The 7,019-nt window shown below is 42.8% G+C and overlaps 1 long non-coding RNA gene across 1 annotated transcript in view; it reads left to right on the top strand.

Moving 5' to 3' along the window:
• Positions 1 to 2,394: 2,394 nt before the first annotated feature.
• The window catches only part of LOC139062372 (uncharacterized), a 10,086-nt gene continuing 5,461 nt past the window's right edge, over positions 2,395 to 7,019 (top strand). The window contains exon 1 of the long non-coding RNA XR_011515949.1: positions 2,395 to 3,211. This is a non-coding gene — a long non-coding RNA (uncharacterized lncRNA). The remainder of the gene's footprint in view (positions 3,212 to 7,019) is intronic.

Below are 7,019 nucleotides of genomic sequence, written 5' to 3'. Positions count from 1 at the left end.
CACTTTTCTTGTCTTTGCACTTCGACTCCATGCTGTTGTTTGGCTCTGGTTAGCTAAATGAAGCCAAAGTCAGCACCTTTGTGTTTTCGGTGGTTGATTGTGTGACGGAGCATGGTGTGAAACACAGTTTACAGCTGATTTGTTGTTGTAATTTAACACTTTTCTCTGAGCTCTCTCAGCAGGGATGAGCTTCGTCCTGCATTTGTACGATGTGGCTGAAACAGTGAATTACATATTTAATTAAACTATTTTATCGAAAGCATCTACAGCACAAGTAAGGAGGGCCACATGCAAGTTTACAATTTTGGTTTGCAAATGATCTCATTTAAAGTATTTTACTGCTTTGAGATCTCATAAAGAAAAAGCTTATTTACCAACAGATGCACCTTTCACCAATGTTCCGTGTGCTGTGGCTAAATTATCGTCCTGGTGTCTGCTCAGTGAGACAAGAAACAACAAAACACAGCAAATGTTGTGTTTCCTCCCAGAATCACACATACAGTAGAGAGCCTGTGAGGGCCCTGATGCAAACAGGCATTTTAGTAATAGTTTAGGAATAGCGAGTGTCATTAGCAAAAAGACCGCCTCAATTTTAAGACTCAAACAAGGAGCCGGCTCCTATCGTATGACTCCTTGACTTATTTCTGCCCTATTTTATTTTCATGCAGCTAATCAATAACATACCAGGATTATACCACTGGGTTATGACAGGGAGGGCAGTGGCACAATGTCTGATGGTTTGCACCACTGTCCTGGCAGACACGCCTCCTTTTGTCCTAATGGCTTAATCCTGGGACAACAAATCAAAGGCTTTCAGAGAAGAGCCGGCTCCCGTCATTGAGACGGTTTGTTCACAAGCAGCACGTCGGTGGTTCTAAATGAGGAACCGTTTTGGAACCAAAGAAGTCAACTTTTACAAGAAAGCAGAAACGTGTAATTACATCACTACCATGCAATATGTAAAGCACTAATTAAACAAAAAGGGCTGATGGTGTAACAAACTAAAAGAGGTGGAAGCCTTTTTGGTAGGACAGGAAGTAGCATGGAAGTTCTGTTTAGTCCTTGATTGGTCTGCTGGTGTCTAATGGTGTATCAAGGGTGAGTCTCGTGTAGCCTTTGGTACATGACCAGATCTTAATGGCGTCTTTGCCAAAAGCTTTTGTTGTAACAGCTGCTTTGATGTGACATTTCTTCTGCATCCATGGCAAAAATAAGTAATAGGTGCATAATGTGGTGAGTTACTTAGGTAATGCTAGCAATAAGCTAGTTACACAGGTCAGAGAGGAACACTGGTCTATCCACCTTCCCCTCTTCATGGATACCTCCAGTGCTTTAGGGGGTGGCTAAAGGCAGTTTGGGTAGTCGATTGTAGCTCACCAGAAAGTCGGAGCAGTTTCTGGGCTGATTTCTGTGTAAATTTGAAGTGAGAAAGATGAGAGAGATGGTTTGTTCTGAGAAAAGTGTGTTTATCATGTAATGTGCAAGCCACACCTGCTAATATGTCCACGTTCCAACTCACTTTAGTGTCAGGGATGCATAAATGCTGGTTGCAGTAATGCAAAAAACTACAATCTGTCCAGCCAGTCACCACAGCAACATCTGATCCAACCAAGGGTTCCATGTGGCACGTTACATCCTCTGATAGCAAATCAGATGTAAGTTTGTAATGTTTCAACTCTTAATAAAGATTTTTGAAACTTAAACAAAATGGATATTGGTTTACATCACTTAGAGGGGCATCAGTTCTCTATTGTTAATGCCCTGGTAGGACACATGCCAGTTAGTGATGGAGACTGGTCAGGGGGCAGTCCCTGTGCTGTTCTTATTAGTGCATTATTAGTGCTGTTCACTAATAATGAAGATTGGTTGAAATGTGTTTCAATAAGATTAGCATAAAACTGCCAAACAGACTCTAAGCCAAATTATGCCTACCTGCCTAAAGTTCATTTTACCATCTAAATCTAAATTCTAATCTACCTAATAGCACTGGAAACCACCCAATCTGGCAACAAGTGTCTTAGGTTTTACTTTTAGCGTTTAATTAGGAAAACATCCCATTAGTGAGTGAGGTGGAGCTTCAGCCTTCCCAGTCACCCACAATCAGACTAAAGCTATAACAAATAGTTCACAAGTCTTATGGTACTTTATTGAAACAAGTTTTTTTGTGTGTGTGTTTTAAATTCAGAATTAAGAACCGCATTCTGAATTGGCCTATGTTGTCATGCAGAATCATTCTATTTTTATCCTAATGGGTTCTATTCTCATCTATTCTATTGTGTTCTATTGTAATCTATTCTATTCAATTTTATTCTGTTCTAGTCTATAGTGTTATTTTCTGTTGTGTTGTTTTTATTCTATTCTATTCAAATATATTCTATTCTATTCTGTAACGTGAGGAAATATGGGTTTTCTGTCACAAAGGTGGTGTTGGACTCAGCTGGGTCAAAGCTGGGTCGTTGAGAACTTTCACCCACAGATTAAGACCTGAACGCCAGCGAGTCTGGGAGGAAGCCATAACATCTGCCACCTGCAGTACCAGAAGAAGGAGTTCTCATGGACAAGTAGTCATAACATAACAAGTCTTAAAACTTTGTTTCTTGATTTTAATGTTAGAGTAACCATTACCATTTTACTCATTATAAATGTGTTTAATCAAATGAACGATTCTTATGCTTTGGGTAATTATAATGGATTAATGAAGCCATTCTTAAATAATGTTGAGGATGTTTGTTGCTGACCTTCACACACAAACACTCACACACACCCACACACAGATTCTCAAAGTAAACTCCAAAACACATTTGCTGACGCACACGTTTGCTTTGAGAGGAGAAAGGCTTTTGGTAAGTTTCAGTCTTATGATTGCAGTTCGTGCTTGACAACGAAAGAGAGAGGACGTGTGAACAACCGCTGAAAGGGGGGGGGGAGCCGGTTGGCTCGTTTCTTCCCCCCCTCTCTCACGCTGTTCCTGTAAGCCAGACAGAATAGCTGAATCGCGACTTCTAACGCAGACTCATTACCGAGTCTTTTGATTTCTGAGTGAACTTAACTTAAGAAAGCGCATCGACAAAACGCTTTACCATCAACGTGTACCGAGGGCAACTCTGGACCGGTTCGCGGCGCATCTTTGTCTTCTTTGCCAGCCAAGGTGCCCTGGATGAAACATCATCCTAAGGTGACGTCCCGGGTCCAACAGAGGGTCCGATTTTCGGTGAGGCAGAACACGACAGATAGCGTTTTGATGCATCTTTTCCAACTAAACCTAAGTTTATTCAAACCATCACTTTTCACTCAGACACCTGTTTCTTCCTGAAGCAAAATCAGATGCACACACACATTCATCTCACCTCATGTTCAATTCTCACGACACTTTGCACACCCACGCATCCATAACCACATCCTCTTACTCTCAATCTTCATTCACCAACAGAAGGTCTATTTGAGCAAGAACAGCATATCAACTGTTAAAGATTGTCCCACAAAGTTACCAATGTTGATTGTTATTTCCTGTTTGTCAATTTCAAAATCATTAGTTTAATTTGAAGAATTAAAACTTTTAATTGTCAAACTGGTTTCCTCATTGAACTGAAACACAGACACACAGATATTATCGTCAGTTTATCGATGAAAACAACCTTTGAGTCTTCTTAACAATATAAAATTTGGTTATTGATTTATTAAAAATTAATATTCCGAATTAATACGTAGCATGGTTCCTCTTTCATAAAAGAGCATAAAACCACAACGCTACAATATAACTGAGTACAGACAGTTTCTCCTTACAATATGGCTGAGCCAGCCAATTTTCTTTACAATTCTAATCTATTCTATTCTATTGTGTTACGTTCTATTGTATCCTATTGTGTTCTATTCTACTTTGTTGTGTTTTATTCTAATTTGGTCTATTCTGTTCTGTTCTTTTATATTCCACTCTATTATGTTGTGTTGTTTTGTGTGGTGTTCTATTCTATTCTATTCTATTCTATTCTATTCTATTCTATTCTATTCTGATGTCTTTACTGCCATCTGACACATTTTATACCTGCCAAACTGATTCTTAAATGCTGAACTCAATCAGAACTTTTCACCAATCATGAAACGGGTGCTTTGCCTGACGAGACTGGAACACTCTGTCCTAGCATCCCAAATTTCTGACTTGGATGAATGAATGTGATTTATAACCTGAGCTGACACTTTGTTGCTGTGCCTCCTCATCCTCCTGTTCACTTTTAAATAACTTTCTAACTATTCTATATTTCTCATTCTGGAAGCTCTCGTCAGGTTTCTGTGTAAATATAAAGTCAGGAATTATAAAACACATTTTAGTAAAAAACTTAATGATTGCAGCAACAACAAACACAAAGAAAGGGTTGATACGGCGTCATGTTCTGTGTCCCTGTGGTCCCCAGCCCCCTCCAGGTTCCCTCATGTGTCCCCTTGTGTTGCTCGTGAGTCCCCTAATCTTCAGTGCCCCCCTTTTGGTCCCCAGCTTCTTCAGGTTTCCCTTTAGTCACTTCACTTATCATTAGTTTATTTATCTTTAGTCTGTGTTCTACAGTGCTTAAAGTTCAGGTAATTTTAGTAGCTTTGGTTTAGGATTTAGATATGGTTTTCTCCCCTTCTTATTTCTGCTTCTTCCCTCAGTTCATTAGTTTCACCTGTGCCCAATTCCCCACGCACCTGCTCCTCGTCTCCTATCACCCAGCCCTGTGTATATAACCCTGTCCATGTCTCTCAGTGTTTGTCGGTCCATTGTCCTTGTCAGCGTTGTTCTGTTCATCCTCGTGAATCTCTAGGTTTCGCTCATCAAAGAGCTTTTTTGTTTTGTCAGTCGGGTTACTGACTTTAGGCTTGGCTTCCTGCCCCTTCTTGGATTTTTGGACATTGACTCCAAATAAAAGGATTTTACGTTTTACTACGCTCCTGCCTTGCGTCGTTCTGGGTTTCTGCATCTTGGGTCCTGACCTCCTCCTGTGCCACACGTGACACACGGGGGGTTAGCCTGTTAGCCTATCAGGTTTGATCCGTGTAAATCTAAACCTGAGCAGCATGAAGTCCATCATTACCAAGTCAGCGTCCTCCTGCATCCTCTCAGTCCTCTTCACCTCGGCTGGCTGTGAGCTGCTCTCTCTCCTGTACTGACTTTTCAGTCTCCTTCAGACAGCTGCTTTGCATGCTCAGCGACAGCTAATCGATATCCTGCCCTGTGTCTGGTGAGCCAGCCGTCTCCACTGAAATAACAGCTACTCAGACTGTTTGTATGGAGCAGTCTCTCAACTCCACCAACGCTCTCAGGAAACTCGATGCTAAACAATCATTTACAACAACATGGCTAAAGGTGGGGGGGTGGGGTGGGGGGGGGGGGGGCAGGAAGGTCTGACGCGGCCTTCCAACAAGAAGAAATATGTTGGACACTAAAGGCAGATGAGTCAGGTGTTGGGTTCCTTATTATTCAGGAGGAAGATCAGAGGCTCTCCTGAGACATGCAGGCAAACACCCGATGGGAGGACTCCAGTGTTCCAGCTCTTCTTCTGATAAAGCAACAACACACTCTTAATAATGCAGCCCAGATGCCAGAGCTGAAAACGCAGGTGCTCAGTGGGCTGGTGTTAATTGCTGCTAATTGGTGTAGCAACACATCAAGGCATATGTGGACTGTGTGTAATACACTGAGAACAGAGGGGACTGTCAAACGTCTCAGCGGTAGGACAGAGAACGTTCTGAATCTCCGCTCTGATTCCTCCTTGCAGACTCCGATCCAGCTCTCTGGTATAATGACTCTTCTGTCGTAGCACAGCTTCCTCAGAAGGAGGTGGTGACTACAAACTTTGTTCTTCTTAGTTTACAGATTATACATTAGAACCTGAATAGGAGAACATTCAGAATTGATTCAAACTTGCAAACCCAGTTCAAGAAATCAGTAAAGTTTTGTTTTTGTCTGCTCGTCCAAGTCCTTCTTCAGGGAATCAGCCCCAGCAGAAAGAGCCTAGACCTTCTCTCCACCAGCTCCTCTGGCAGGATCCCCAGGTTTTCCTTGGCCAACATGGAGATATAATCGCTCCATCGTGTCCTGGGTCGACCTGGGAGCCTTCTGCCTGCAGGATATACATCTCCTCTAGGAGGTGCGGGGCAAGTTCTCACCACATGCTCAAACCACCTCAGCTGGCTTCAGTCAACGTGAAGGAGCAGCGGCTCTACTCCGAATCTCTACCTACATTTCAAGTTGGCGATCCACCCATTTCCAGATGAAGACCACAGTCTCAGGTTTAAAGGTTCTCGTCCTCTTCCCAGCTGCTTCACACTCAGCTGTGAATCTTCCATCCTGGAGGTCGTTGTTTGTTTGAGCCAAGAAGGACGACACCATCCACAAAAAGCTAAGATGAGTTGTACATTTCCATTCACTTTATTTGTATCATTTCTGTTTCCTTCTAAATAATCTGGACAAGAAGCATAATCCCAATATTCCCACCCTGAAGATGAGGAAAATCCTTGTGACATTCATTCTGCTGCTGAGCGGACTGTAAGCATCTGACTGCATGTGTCTCTGTGTCCTTGTGATGGACCTGTCCTGTCCCAAACGCTTCTCACCCCATGACTGCTGGAGCTCCATGCGACCCAAATGATTGAGGGTAAGCAGCCTGCCATCAGCGTTCTGACTGGTTCAGACTGGGGCATGAGGAGGAAACCCAGTCAGAGCTTAAAATAAACCAGTCCTCAGAAAAGCTCTTTGTTTCATCTCCATGAAACTTTTTGCACGAACAACTTTTTGAGTTTATTTCTGCTTCCTGAAGCCTGTTCCAACTCACCTGGCTGAGTCGCGGACTCGTTTACAGGAGCTGAAGACAGAAGCAGGAACGCTAGAGAAGGAGATGGAGGGTGGGAGGAGGAGAGGAGCTGGATGAGATGAAAGAAACAGCTGTATACAAATGACAAGCTTCCATACCCCACCAACAGCAGCCACCCCCTCCCCCTCCTGCAGTGATGTGCCCTGCGCGGTCATCGAGCAGCTTCAAAGAGCC

Source organism: Nothobranchius furzeri, chromosome 13, assembly GCF_043380555.1.
Source record: "Nothobranchius furzeri strain GRZ-AD chromosome 13, NfurGRZ-RIMD1, whole genome shotgun sequence".
Taxonomy (NCBI): Eukaryota; Metazoa; Chordata; class Actinopteri; order Cyprinodontiformes; family Nothobranchiidae; genus Nothobranchius; species Nothobranchius furzeri.
This window is presented reverse-complemented; position numbering and strand designations above follow the sequence as displayed.